We start from the raw sequence: 14,756 nt of genomic DNA, 5'->3' as shown, positions 1-14,756 counted from the left end.
TATTAACATCCATGATTATATTCTAACAGGTTATTGCACTAACTCTACCATTCTTTGTCAATGATTCTTGGATTTCCATTAAATATCTTAATATGTTAAATATTGGTTCAATGACATGTGGTATCCCATGCATCAACACTTTTATGTCTTGCTTACTCACCGGCTTGATAGTTGGGTACAAAATCGATACTTGTTTACTTAGAACCACTTAGGATTCGTATAGTGCAATCATATAATTTCTACTAGGGACATCATTTGTCCTCTTAGCACCTTGGCTAGTTCCTTGTATTTTCACCTCTAAACATTCACTTGTTCTCATCAAGTAAGAGCATGTTGCCAAATTAATATCACTTATGGTTAAGAACCATTAGGGGTGGAATAATTTGTCAAGTAAAATCAATAACGTTGACAACTAATTCCTACTCCACACATTCCATGACTATTTCAAATGATGCGGAAAGTTGACTTATTCTCTCGTACTCCACTTATGCAATTGTGAAAACAAGGGGGGGTGCACTCGAGAAGTGACCAACACCCACCCTCTTAATTTTAAATTTGATAAAATGAAATTATCATTTTCCATATTACTTATTTTATATTTACTTGCTAGCCGATTCTGACATATCACAACTTTTGATTATCTTCAATCCAAATAAACCACCTTATCATTGTAATATCAAGTTACCCAATTACGACATAACATAAAGGTGTCCAATAATTATCAATGTCTTAAGAATCCCATAATTTCCAAGTTCTCCCTTAGCTAACCACATAATTTGGATCCTTATCATCGTTCTTATTAAACATTTTACATTGCCAACTAATTTTCATTAAAACTTTGGTATTATATTATTGCTTATTCTATCCTTCCATAAGCCTTATCTAATTTCATGTTGTCCCATCCATACTTAATGTTTCACATACTTCCACACTTGAGTGCCATAATTTTTACAAACCTACTTTGGTTGTACCAAGTAGTTAAATTGTGTTCCATACTGTCTTGTATCTAGCTACTAGTCATGATTGGGTTGCACTTTTCTCCTTAGGTTCTGAACAAATATAAGTTAATCACTCCTTGATTATTAGATCATGATTCTTCTACACTCTTTGTACTTTAATAGGGATTTTGCATGGTTCCCAAATCATCTCTACCCTTTTTGCCATTTACTTAGTCCTTTCAAGACTATCTTCCCATAAAGGAACTAGTTGTGGTTTTACTTTGCTAGTTTCCCCAATTATATAACTACGGAAGAATTTAGGTTTTATTGCATTTACGTGTTTTAACCCAAGAGGTTCATGGCTCCTTTCTTCTTATCTCAATTCATCTATAGTATTACTAGGGTTTACTCATCAAAGAGATCGTCATTCACCATTTCAGTCCTCATCTTCAAGGTTGTCCAAAACTAGCTTCTTTGCATTGATATGAGAATTCTCTAACAAATGTTCTAATTAAGCTACCTAGCATGACCACACGCTCAAGGTACCTATTCATTAGGATAGGTATATACTTCTTCCTGAGATTTGCAAGAGTACCTCTTAACTCTTCTTCATTGGTGCCTCAAATGGCGGTCCTGGTTCTCAAACCACCATAATTTTGTATAGCTTAAAAAGTTAACTTGGACTGTCTCTATCTCAATTATCTTGTTTTTTGCGCCTTCATCTTATGTCTAACTAGCTTTCTTGACTTGTCACGTCAAGAACATACCCTGACGGATGGTATCATCTTAGTTACCATTAGAGGTATTCTATTGAAGAATTAACTCCTCATACTTGATTTGATTAGGGCAATTGCTGCATTTAGGTTCCAATTAAATGGTAACCTCATATGTACTAATGATTGAAATTCTATTATTAAACATCACAAATATCTTCATATATATATATATATATATTATATTTCAAAATTTTCTTAGCCTTTGGGGTCTTATTATTCCATAACCATTATGACTAATAAGTTTCGAATTTTCAGGGCTTTTGTTGACCCGTGGAACCCCTTGAGTTTATATATGTTGATCCTTTGGTTTAAAAAAAAAGTTCAGGTATGTTTCACTTTATTATTTTGCAAGTTTCCACCTAGGTGTTATACTCCGAAGTCATAGTTTGGTTCAACTAAGTTATGAATGTAGCCCATGTTCACTAGTGTATGAACCTAAGGCTCTGATACCAAAATGTCATGCCCAAACTTTTGGGCAAAACACACAACAATTTTTTTTTTTGAACACTTAATTACTTGTGACCTATGCTTAATTAGACGTGACAACTTAACAAGTTGTTCTAAATGAAATCTTAATTGGTATTAAAATGGGTTTCTAAAGTGAGCGATGGATTTAAATTTAACTAGAAGTCTTAAGTTTCAATTTGAACTCCTAAGCGACAAGATTAGATTTTACTTACGTAACCATTATGATAACTCCTATTATCAAAATAGAATAAATTAATTTTATAATGACAATATCCTTTTTGATATTAAATAAATTCACTCAAATGCACCTTCAATTTTAGTTACATTTTATAATATTTAAATGGCCCAAATTCTACTAAATTGACATTAATACAACTTCTTGAATCAATAATTATTTATCTAATGTCAAGTTTCCCCAATCATTGATATTATAATTTCTTCATTTATAACTTAATTAATTCTTGAATCTATTAATTCAATATTAATACAATTGAATGTATTAACATTAATTAGTTGAGAAAATAAAATTAAAGTGTCAAACGTTATTATAATAATTAAATTATTTAATAAAAGGTTCCACTTGGGTTAAATAAGTACACAAGATCAGGGCCATAACTTTTTTTTAGAAAACTATATTATTCCACTACCACACCCTCACAGTAAATCAATAATAATCATTTGAAAACCTTCATTAAATTATTTCAACTAATGTATCCCATTAGAATTCCCATAATGTATTTATATAACTTAAATAAACCTAGGATCCATTGAATCAGTATTATTTCAAACTCAGTGTATTAACATTAATTAATAGAGTGAATGAGAATAAAGCTTTTGAATTTGACTAATAAAGTTAACAAAAACAAATATAATATTTGCCCATTAAATTCATTTCACGTTATAGTCGAATTTAATCCCCCTTTAGATATTAAATTTCAACTTTTTAATGTTAGGCCAATATTAACCTTATAGGTTAAAATAAACATTTTACATTTTTTTTAATAGATTCCAATATTAAAATTGACAAAAGAAATTTAACTTAAATGTTAATATATATATGTATATATATGATCATTGGCATATGAATGTATGTATATATACACATAAATGTATTTACCTATAATATAGGTTTTAGTTTAAAATATTATCCCAACAACAATTGGAGAAATAATCTTTCTAACATTTAGCATTTCAAAATTTGAAATGGTATTCCCCCTCATTTTATTTATGATATTATTATATTCATTTTACAACCCTATCTAGGGTTTGTTTTAATCTTATAACTTAACCCTTATTTTCATTCTTTTCAATAACTAACCCTAACCCAAAATTGGGTTAGGGCTTCTTTTCTTCTAACATATTTTTCTTTGTGTGTGTGTGTGGAGGTGGAAGAGGACTCGTGATCGAAGAGAGCGGAGGTTTGAAAGGGAGCGGAGTAGGTTTTATGCTGAGCGGGGCGGGGGGTTGTGTTGTAATCTGTGGCGCATCACTGAATGTGGCATCCGCCACTGTCGATGGCAGCACCACATACGGTGGTGTCCGCCACTGGTTGAGGCAACACCATAGTCTGTGGCGTCCGTCACAGACAGTGATGGCACCATAGATGGTGGTGTCCACCACTAGCTGCGGCGGCGCCACCGACTGTGGCGTCTGTCTTAGTCTATGATGACACCACCGAAAGTGGTGTCCGCCACCGGATCCGGCGACACCACCGACTATGGCGTTCATCACAGTCTATGACGGAACCACCGATGGTGGCCGCCACGACCTAGCAAGGGCCATTAAACTCTTCTCTATTTTTTTTATATCATTATTTTTTTAAAAAATTTATTTTTATTTTTATTTATTTTTAATTAAATATTTATCGCAATGCTTACAAATACTAAGATACATTTGGAAACTCATATATATATATATATATATATATATACCAAACATAGGGCCAATGATTTAGGTGAAATCTGATGTATTTATCAGATACTCAGCACTACGATTCCTTTTGTTTAAATCAGTTTGTTTATACTAACCAATAGTACTAATTTTATATTAATGATTAAATAGGTATAGACCTATGGTTTGATGAAATAAATATAACCACTATTTTAAACACAGTGTTCTATTGTAGATTAGTTGAGTTTAGCAGTACCATATTAACCCACTTGTAATGCTTTCTCTTTTTTTATATATAAATAGATTTAAATATGTAGAAATACACAGGTGAAAATTATTGCATTCACATAAGGGTATGCTTACTGTTGTTTTCTAGATTGATAAATGAAAGAAATAAATAGAATGCTACAATGTAATTTATTTTTAGATTTTAGGATAATATTAGTTAGTTTCATAAATAATAACATAACTTCATCCCCTGTTTTAAATACAAATCAGAATATAAGAAAAAGAGAATGAGTATACTACTCCAAATAAATACTCTTAGGTTTTACATTCCTAGTAACAAATTTTTTATTGAATGCTAATGTAGGAAATAAATCTGATCTTTTAACTAGGAAATAGTCAGAATGGTATATTGTAATCGTAATGACTTTATTTTCTGTAAGACTAACCAACAATATAACTTAGTGTACATAATGAATTAATCCATTTTTAAATTTAAACTTAAACTTGTTGATTTTACATTCAGCTAATTATTTAGGATCTACTGCAGATTTTCTACTGACAACTTTTAACATAAGGAATATAAATAAATGCTTGCAAATATTTTATTTTTTTACTCAACACTGCATATTAGGATCCCATACCACACTAGTTTACACCATTAAAACTGAACAAAGAGGTAAACTGCTTTTTATTAAAATATTATTCTACCATTTTATTTACATAATACATATTTTCCCTTTCAATAAACATTAGAACAAAAATTAAGTTTACTTTTCCAATTCTACTCCATGGTGATAAATACAATATAGGAATGCTTTTAAATTTATTCTTTGATTTCTTTACAATGATAATACAACCAAGAGTAAATATACTTTTTTTTTCCCTTTCAAATCCATTATGCAATAGTAACAAAAATCACATCCTCAAGCCTTTTACATTTCTAAAGATGAGGGCTTGTTGCATTTCATATTTACAAAAATCCAAATAGTCTAATAGAAGACCATGCACACGGTCTTGACTTTTCTTCATCCTTTATTCCCAAAGCAAACTTGCAAATTACAGCTTGTAGGTTGTGACCATGGAGGCTCACCTCCCAACCTAGGCTTACAAGAAGCCACCTTGGAGCTAGGAGAACAAAGGCTAAATGAGAGACACACAAACAATACACATACAAGCAAGAAAACTCACAATATACACACTCCCAACCCGAGGATAGACAACATCACTTACATGACTTTTCAAGTGGGGTGAAGGTGGACCAAATACGTAGAGGATAATTGTGTAAGTAGGAGAACATAATGCCATTGCAAGGCTACCAAAAAGCACATCCACAAGTTCCAAGCTTGTCCCAACAATTCCTTATGTCCCCCAAGGCATACAAGCCTACAAACTCCCCTTATGACCCCCATTGCATAAACAAAACACTATGCAACAAGCCTACCATAATCCCTTATAATCACTCTCTTCCAAAGAGAGCCTCTACACTCATAGGCTGTCAAACAACCCTTCACCCCAAGGCCACTCTACCCTCCCATGGGTGAGTTTGGCCTTGAAAAAATCCCAAAACAATTTCATAAAACCACAATATCACAAACACAAAAGGAAGAACCGAACATCTTCCTAAACATACTAAGAAATCAACAATAGGAAAACAACCACAACAAACAATCCTTCCAAAACTCAAAGCAACAACATGAGATAGTAAACCAACCAACCTTAAATCTGTTAAAATGATGAATAGAAGTTGTAGTAGAGTTGCCCAAATCCACCATTTTTTCCTCTCAAAACTTAGCCAAAAACTTCCCAATCCAAGAACCAAACTCAAGAAAATCTATGTCTCCAAAAATGGAGAGTGGGTGATCAAACTTCTCCCTCCCAAACCATTCCCTAAGAAGACACTCCTCACTTTTTCCAATCCCCTTGGGAAGGGTGGGGGATGTTGATTGGTTGGTCTTCCCAACACCTTACAAACTCTCTAGCCAAGGCACCTCAAAAAGGTAAAAGGAATGGGGAAGAGCTATTTCACTCATCAGGAGGGTTGTCTAACCTAGGTAGGATCCTCAAAAGTTGAAATTTGGCCAACTTGGAAAACTCAACTTTTGGGGTGACTAAACAGTCCCTAGGGAGTGGACACATGGGTAAATTTGGCCTTCATCCTTAGGTACATCATATGGCCCACTAAAAATGCCCCTAACTTGACCCTAGGAGTTAGTTTATCCCTCTAGAAACTCACCCAAAGTTTACCTACGGGTCAACCTTGAGTTGACCTTTCTAATGGCTCCCTATCCAAGACTTTCTTGAGACCATACTAGGATAATTGAAAAATGTATTGGTAAAACAAATTTCCTCCCAAGGGACATGTCATTGACAACTCACTTTACAACACATGTGTCAAGTGACACCACAAAATAATTACACATCACTAAATACACATTGTAATGTCCCTTTTTTGGAATTTATAAATTAAACAATTTCCAAATTAAGCACACATCCAAGAATAAACATTTACAAATTAAAACACATTTACAAACAAGGTGTTGTCTCTCCAAATAGACAACCCTTGGCTTCACAAACGCACATAGGTTTAGGCTTGATTCTTTGAATAGTTTCCATGGTCACATGGATTAGTTTTTCTGTACATCTCACTTTGCAAATTAGTAACCCTAAATAATCACATTTAATATCAACATATGAAAATAATACAATTCATACACTTTGCATACAATTTCAATCATAATGATCAATTAATCATTTATCCAATAAAATCCACATAAAGAAATTTACTCAAAGGGCATCATCATAATCCTCATGAAACTCAATCATTAATACAACATGCATCCATTTTTTCTAATATCATAATGAAGTAATGCATATTATGAGATAGATGATATACATCATATCTTGATTATAAAATCAGTGGATCATATAGGATCTAAATCCATAACACATCAAAATGTGCACCGCAAGGTAAAATGATTCCATAACCCGGTTCAATTGTTTTTCCCACTAATCTATCTGTCTAACATAGCCCATCCTATTGAATTATAACATTTATTAATACGGTCAACCATGGTCAAGTAAGCTAACCATATCTTGATCGGGGAGGGGCTCTACACCCTACTCCTAATTATAATTCCAATCCCAACCCTAATAGTAATTCCAACCCTGCCCTTAATTTTAACTAATACCCTATTCGTAAACTCAAAACCTGTTATAATTATATTCCAAACCCTAACCCTAACCATAATTCTACCCCTAACCCTAAAATAATTTTGACCATGACATTAAACCCTAACCATGACTATAAAACAAATATTAACACTAAACCCTAACCCTAACCATAATAATAAATCTAAACCAAACCCTAACCCTAATGCTAACCCTGACCATGATATAAACCCTAACCCTTATTGTAACCCTAACCCTAATGTTAACCATAAACCATGATATAAACCATGAATAAATTTTCTAATTATATTTTAATAAAACACTATTATTAGAAGGCTTGACATTAGAAATATAAGTGTTACTTTTAGATATTTTACATGAGTTTCCTAGAGCCGCCCATTTGTTATAAATTGCCTATAACACTAAAATGTCCCACTTGTGAATCATGCATTGAAGATCATAATTCATATATGAAGAGAACATCTTGATTAAACTATCCATTTTAAAATAGACCCAGAATCATGAATTATTAAAAGCCTTCATGGCATAAGAAAAGAATCAATCATATTATCATATCGTTATCTACCACCTAGATACTTTGCACCATCTCCTCTTATTGACTCGGCATATATTTACATATTTATATCTATCTTATATTTAAGTTGTGAAGAAGTTTATTCATGCAAACTAAAGAGATTACTTAGAGGAAATGATGCATGCTATTATATGTTAGATCAAACTCTTTAATCAAAAGCCAACTAAAATGGACAAATAATATTATAACACATTAATTTAGTGAAATGTGCATATTATTCTAGAATGTCAAATTAATTTCTAATGTAGCATTATTATTATATTATTATTTTTAGGCCTTGATATCTTCTAGGAGGTGTTCAAATAAAGTGTTTTGTAGATATTTTGTGCTTCAAGTTTACATAATAATTAAAATGAAGGAAAATAATTGGACCCAAATTGTATTTTAAATTTGAATTTTGAAATTTTATTTTGAAAGTATAAAAAATGAACTTATAGTCTATTTGGCTCATTATTTGAATCCCGCATGCACAGGAGTAGAGAGTTGGGGCTACGATACAAAAGGCATAATCTAGTTCTATAAGAAATCCCAACAAAACCCCCATTGTCATAATGACTGTAAGGATCAATTGAAATATCAAGCCGCCCACAAATCATCTAGCCAGCTGGAAATTGAAAAAGGGAGGGAGAAAGAGGATGAACAAGTGCAAGTGCCAGCAAATCCACTGTAAGTGTTGCATTCTATATTTTGGTCAACTCCCATTAATATTCAAATTCACTATAAAATCCTTCCAATTTACTAAACAGGGTTGAAATGGTAGTTTGTTTTTTTACATTGAGAGGGTAAGGCTTATTGGGGTAGAAAATAGTATTTTTTGCAAAACCTACAACAAGAATTGTGCCTTATGAATCATTTATTATAGAGCCTTTTAGATCATCAATTAAATAACTTGATTTGAATAACTTTCTCTCTTGTCAAATAGCTTGATCTTGTGGCAAACCTAAAACAAGGATGATTGGTTTTGACATAAAGTTGTTATAATCTAAACATGGTTGAAGGTCAAAGTGTACTAGAACATAGCACCAAACTATTGGGTATCCAAAATTAACACATGGATATAATGAATGAAGAGTTTGTGTTGGAAGAAGCACAAACCATTTTTAGAAGGCTTGACATTAGAAAGAATAACATTTTTTTTTAAGAGAAAGGTCGAGGCCTATAATATATTAATATAAAATAAGAATAAATTGCATAGAGATTACAAGATCCAAACTAAAAACACCTTGACTAATATTTCCCAACTATGGACAATAGGAGATTTCCAACTTACAAAATTGGAAAATCAGATGTTCATGCAAAAGGTAAAATAGCATGAATAGTGAACTAGTATGACAAAGCTTTACATTTTGTCTTCTATTACAATAGATATATCCCATTTGATCTCCCACTCAAAAAATAGGAGCAAAAGACTAGCTTGACAAAATATATAAAGTATGAATAGGGAGAAACAAAATTATAAGAGGGAGACAACTAATATCAACCTAATTTAGCACCCTCTCGAACTCTAATCATGCAGAAATTCTGAACTCTTGAGATGATGCGTCATCCACTGGGAGAGGGAATGCATAATGTGTTCCATGCGGATCTAACAAAGTGTGCTCCCTAAGAACCTAGACTACATAAAACTTTGCCATTGCTATTGTAGCCAAGGGCTCACCAATTTGGAGGGTGTGTTGTTGAACCCATTGAAGAAAGGGTTGTGGAGAAGCATATCCAAACCCATATATGAAGGAGAGAAGAACTGAACTTGGCACTAGATCAAAAATAAAGAAATCCCTATTTAGGAAACCACCCCACCAGATATCTCTAACAAAAAGATCATATTTGTTTAAATGTAAATTGAGCTCTTCCCAAGTGAAAACAAATGAGTGAACAAAGGCCCCAATTATCAGCCTGGTGTAGTCTTTTGAATGTATGAGATCCATAACCACTGAAGCTAGCCTTGAAGCCACCATGCTTGGAGTAGCCACCGGATGTGCCATAATCCATTCTTCACCTATGAGTGTCCTCATAGCCTATTCAACACTTCCACACAGTATTGCAAATGTGTCAAACATGCTCAGTGGATGGATATTTGCATAAAGACCCAAGTTATGTGTTCTCCCATGAAGTTAGATTCTTGATGCCATAATAATTGCTTATGAAGGTAGACCACTCAAAATTATAGAACACTATTTGTAATGAAGACCCCGGAGCTAGAACACTCCATAGAGATGAATTTAACCTTTCCACATTGTAAAAAAAATTTGGAATATAGATATATAAAATTACACAACCAGTGAGGAAGGACATTGGAATTATAGTAACTCATGTGGAGTAGCTCTATATGAAGTCCTTACTTTGTCCTTTGCTTCCATGTTGGTAGCCTTTGCTTGCATTAAACTGAATGTTGAAATGATTTCCATAATGTCATGTTAGCATCATGAAGTTTGGAGTACTTAAGAAATTTTCATTGATGGCAATATCGGTTCAAATGTCATCATGACTGATCAAAAAAGGTTTATAATGGATTGGTAAGGAACAGGGAACTAAAGACTTCTACTGGTGAGTAGAGAGCGGTTTACAAGAAGCAACTGGTAGATTAAGTTGAGTAAAGCAGGTTCACCGATATAAAGAAAACAAATGGCTACAGATCACAATGGTGAAATATAGACCTATTCAAATTAGAAAGTGCCAGCTGAAGTTAGAGTCCTTGTTAGAGAACCGACGATATTTGTGGCATGAATGAATAGTCCCATTGGTATAATCGACGAGATTTGAGAAACGAATAGATTAGTGTATAGTATGATTTTTTGAGTTCATGTTTTGGAGGGAGTGTGAGCACCAAGATTGAAGACAACTATATATATGTTTTTTATTTTGAATGCGTGTTGATGAAGTGGTGAGTGGATTGAGAGTGTAAGTTAGAGAAAAGGTGCAAAATAAGAAAAGTGCAGAAGAGTTCCTCATGAATTGGTGAAGCCATCACCAAGAAGATATAGAACGGATCTATACGATCGAAAAGTGTCATCATCGGATCAATGACTTATTTCTCTTTAATAATTGCAGCATAGTAAAAGCCCTTAACCGGGTGGACTTTAAGAGGTTTCTTTGTAAAATCCCTTAACCAGGTGACATCTTAAATGATGATCCTAATTCCTTTAACAAGGCTACCTCTAACAGGGTAAAGGTTCTAACAGGCCTTGAAGAAAATCCCTTAACTGGGTGGAACCTAATAGTGTCTTTGTAATCTCCTAATAGGGATGGCTCCTCATCATACGTACTTAAGAATAGTATACATTTTGTGAGTTTCTACTCACACCATGGTTTTCTCCCATTTGGGTTTCCACGTGATAAATCTTGATTGTCATGTGTGTTTAATTTTGTGTGTGCATGTTTCTTATTAATGCTTCTTATACTGATAAATGGTAAAGTTTGAATAAGAATTTTGATTAAGGTTAAATCTTTAATAAATTGGTAAAGTGATGATTCAACCACCCCCCCCCCCTTAGTCATTGGTTAATATTAACAATTGGTATCAGAGCTCAAGGTCCTCTAAAGAAAAGTTTAACAACTTGAGGAAAAGATCATGGAAGAATACCGGTATCACAAGAAGCTTGATGAAGCTAATGAGATGATTGCTCAGTTGAAGGAGAGAATGAAAAAAATCACTTGCTAAAAGGAAGGAAATCTCTTTACAACTTAATAAAAGTCAAGATATCATAGATCAACTCTCTGATCAGAGTGGATTTGAAGAAGCAAAAGAGGCAGTCTCAGAGCTAATGGAAAAGAACAAAAAGTTGGCTGAAGAAATCACAAATGTAAAAAGAGAGAATGAAAGTTAGGCCCTGAGAATGATTGAAATACTAAAAGCCAATAGGATAGCAGAAGAAAGAAAGAGAAATGCAGATGAAGCACTGTCAAAAGTTGAAAGAGCCAAAAGGCTTGCTGAGGAAGCCCTAAGAGAGAATGATGCAATCATCATTGAAAAGGATGAAGAAATTCAAATTCTTACTCAAGAGAATACAATTATGTATGAGCATCTGCATGGAAAAACAGAGGAAAATGAGAAGATGATGAAGGAGATTGAACAACTCAAAAATGAGTTGAAAGCTACAGATGAGAGAAATTAAAAGCTGAGAAAATTTAATGAAAGTTTTGAGAAGATAGATGATCAATTAAAAGCTCAGAGGAGAACAAAGGAGACAAATGGTCTTGGTTACTCCGATACAGGTCCAATGGAAACTAGAGAATTATCTAATCCCAAGAGGATGAAGGACGATAAAAGGAACAAATCAAGAATGAAAAGTATGAAGTTTTGTAAATCCTCTTGCAACTATTGTGGTAAACTGGGTCATAAGTCTGATTTTTATAGAAATCAATCGGTTAGTCACAAGATGCCATTTACCTTTGATGGTTATTGTTGTAACTATCACAAGTATGGACACACTACCTATGAGTGTAGAACTTGATCAAGTAGCATGTCCAGTAGAAGAAGCTTTAATGGATATTGCTTTATGTGCAATAAATATGGATACAAAGCTAAAGAATGCATGTTCAATAAAAATGCATCAAGATCTCCATCCAAACCAATTAGCCCTAACAGAAAGGGTAATTAGCTCAATGCCACCTGTTCTACTTGTGGCAACTTTGGTCATGTTGCAATGAATTGTGGGATGAGAATGGGTCAGTGAAACAATGCAGAACCATGGAAGACAACTAGTATGTCATGTTTCAACTGCCATAAGATCATTCATTTGGCCAGAGAGTGCAGGAACTGACCCTACAACTGGTCTGAAGACAGAAACTAGTTTAGCAAGAAGAAAGGGACAAATGATTTGAAAGGAAAGAAGATAGTTGAAGAGCTGAATAATGAAATTAAAAGGATGTGGAATAAAAAGGAAGAAAGAAAAGAAGAAGAGAAGCAGTCAGAAACTAAGTCATCATCCATCGATGATGATAGTTCTTCTTCAAACTAAGCAAATTGATGCTCAGGGGGAGCACTTATTGAAAAATCATGGTAGATTCCTCGTAACCAAAGTGAGGTAATTCTTATTTACATTACCTAGATGAGTTGACATATTGTTTTTCATTCTCCATCGGTGAATTGTTAAGAACATAAGTGTTAAAGGTTGTATTGTTATTGGTAGGGAAGTTACACTGGTAAATTATAAAACTTTATCGTTTGAGGTTGTACAACTTAACTGTTGTAAAATCATATTGAACAACTTAACTTATAAATAAGGAAATGAAAGCTCATTTTGTTTACCTTTTTTTCATCTGTGCATTCAAGATCTCCTAGTGTGATCAAAGGCTTTCTAAATCGATCATGTGTATTATGTACAAAGTTAGCTTTATCATGGTGATGCTTTGGTGATCAAAAGCTCTAGTAGAAATGGTAGAGGAAACTAATTTATGAATTCTATTCTAATTCATCATGGCAGCTTCCGTGTCTACCCCTATGTTGGTTGAGGTTGTTAAGGAACTACAACCTGAGTTCAAGTTGCATCCTATGAATGTCGGAGAAGTCGATAAAACCATTGCCCTATCAATTTGTGCCCTTTGGTGTGTTACTTATTGAAGATGTCCATTCCTTCATCCACTGCAAGCTTGAAGATCTTGGAGACAAATTCATTCAATATGAATTCAAAGGATTCTATGACAATGGTCTATTGAAGGCAGAGCATATGCATCTAAAGACCAAGGGTTTACATTGTATGTTGTTGATATTCCAAACCAATTTCATGCCGATTGGATAAGATATGTGCTAAGTAGAGTACATGGACAATTTCTATGGTTGGAAGATGAAACTCCAATCAAAATCACAAAGGATGTGATTAGAAGAGTAACAGGGTTTAGCAAAATAGGCAAAGCACTAACCTTAAGGACAATATCATCCAATTAGGTCACTCAGTTGACTCAATCCCTCTATGACAAGAGATAAATGAAAGTCACTCACATTGAGGATGCAAAAGTAAGGTTTGCATCTATAGTAATATCTTATAGAGTGTACCAATCAAGCCATATGAACAGTGTGTCGAGTGGTGCTATCCATGTTGCTCACTAGATCATCAAAGAGGATGTAACATACGACATTTGTGAGATGATAATGGGCCAATTCCTGGTGAACATGGATCAAATTAAGAAGGAAAACAAGAAATCATTCAAGAATGGTTCAATACTGGTATGTATCTTCTTCTATGTGCAAAATTTCTTTCCTGATAAGGTACAATTATTAGAGACTTAGGTGATAAGTTTGGAGAGACAATGTGGGGTTACTTTAAAGAATTCCAAACTAGAATGCATCAAAGAGAAAGAATCTCGACTGGTATAGTTAAAAAATACAAGGACACTATTTGCTTTCTTGTTGATACTAATTGTTGCATCATTCAAGTGGTCAAACCTAGAACTTTCTGGGTACCCACTATGGGTTATGAGATCAGGGAAGACATTGCCAAAATATACACAAACATGTTACTGTCTAAACCGGTAGACAAAAATCTGAAGAGATTTGGAACTTATGAGGAGGCAAGCTCCAAAATTAAGAAGGAACTCAAAGAGCATATCATTCAAAAGAAAGTTAGGAAAATGATTGACAGCTTAGACAAGAAATATGGAGGTGAAGCATCTGGTGCCACTGCTTCCACTAGTACAAGTGAGAAAACAAGGGCAAAATCAAGCGAAAATGAAGAGCAAATAGATGAAAAGAAGAAA

The sequence above is a fragment of the Cryptomeria japonica genome, chromosome 7 (genome assembly GCF_030272615.1).
Source record: "Cryptomeria japonica chromosome 7, Sugi_1.0, whole genome shotgun sequence".
NCBI lineage: Eukaryota > Viridiplantae > Streptophyta > Pinopsida > Cupressales > Cupressaceae > Cryptomeria > Cryptomeria japonica.
This window is presented reverse-complemented; position numbering follows the sequence as displayed.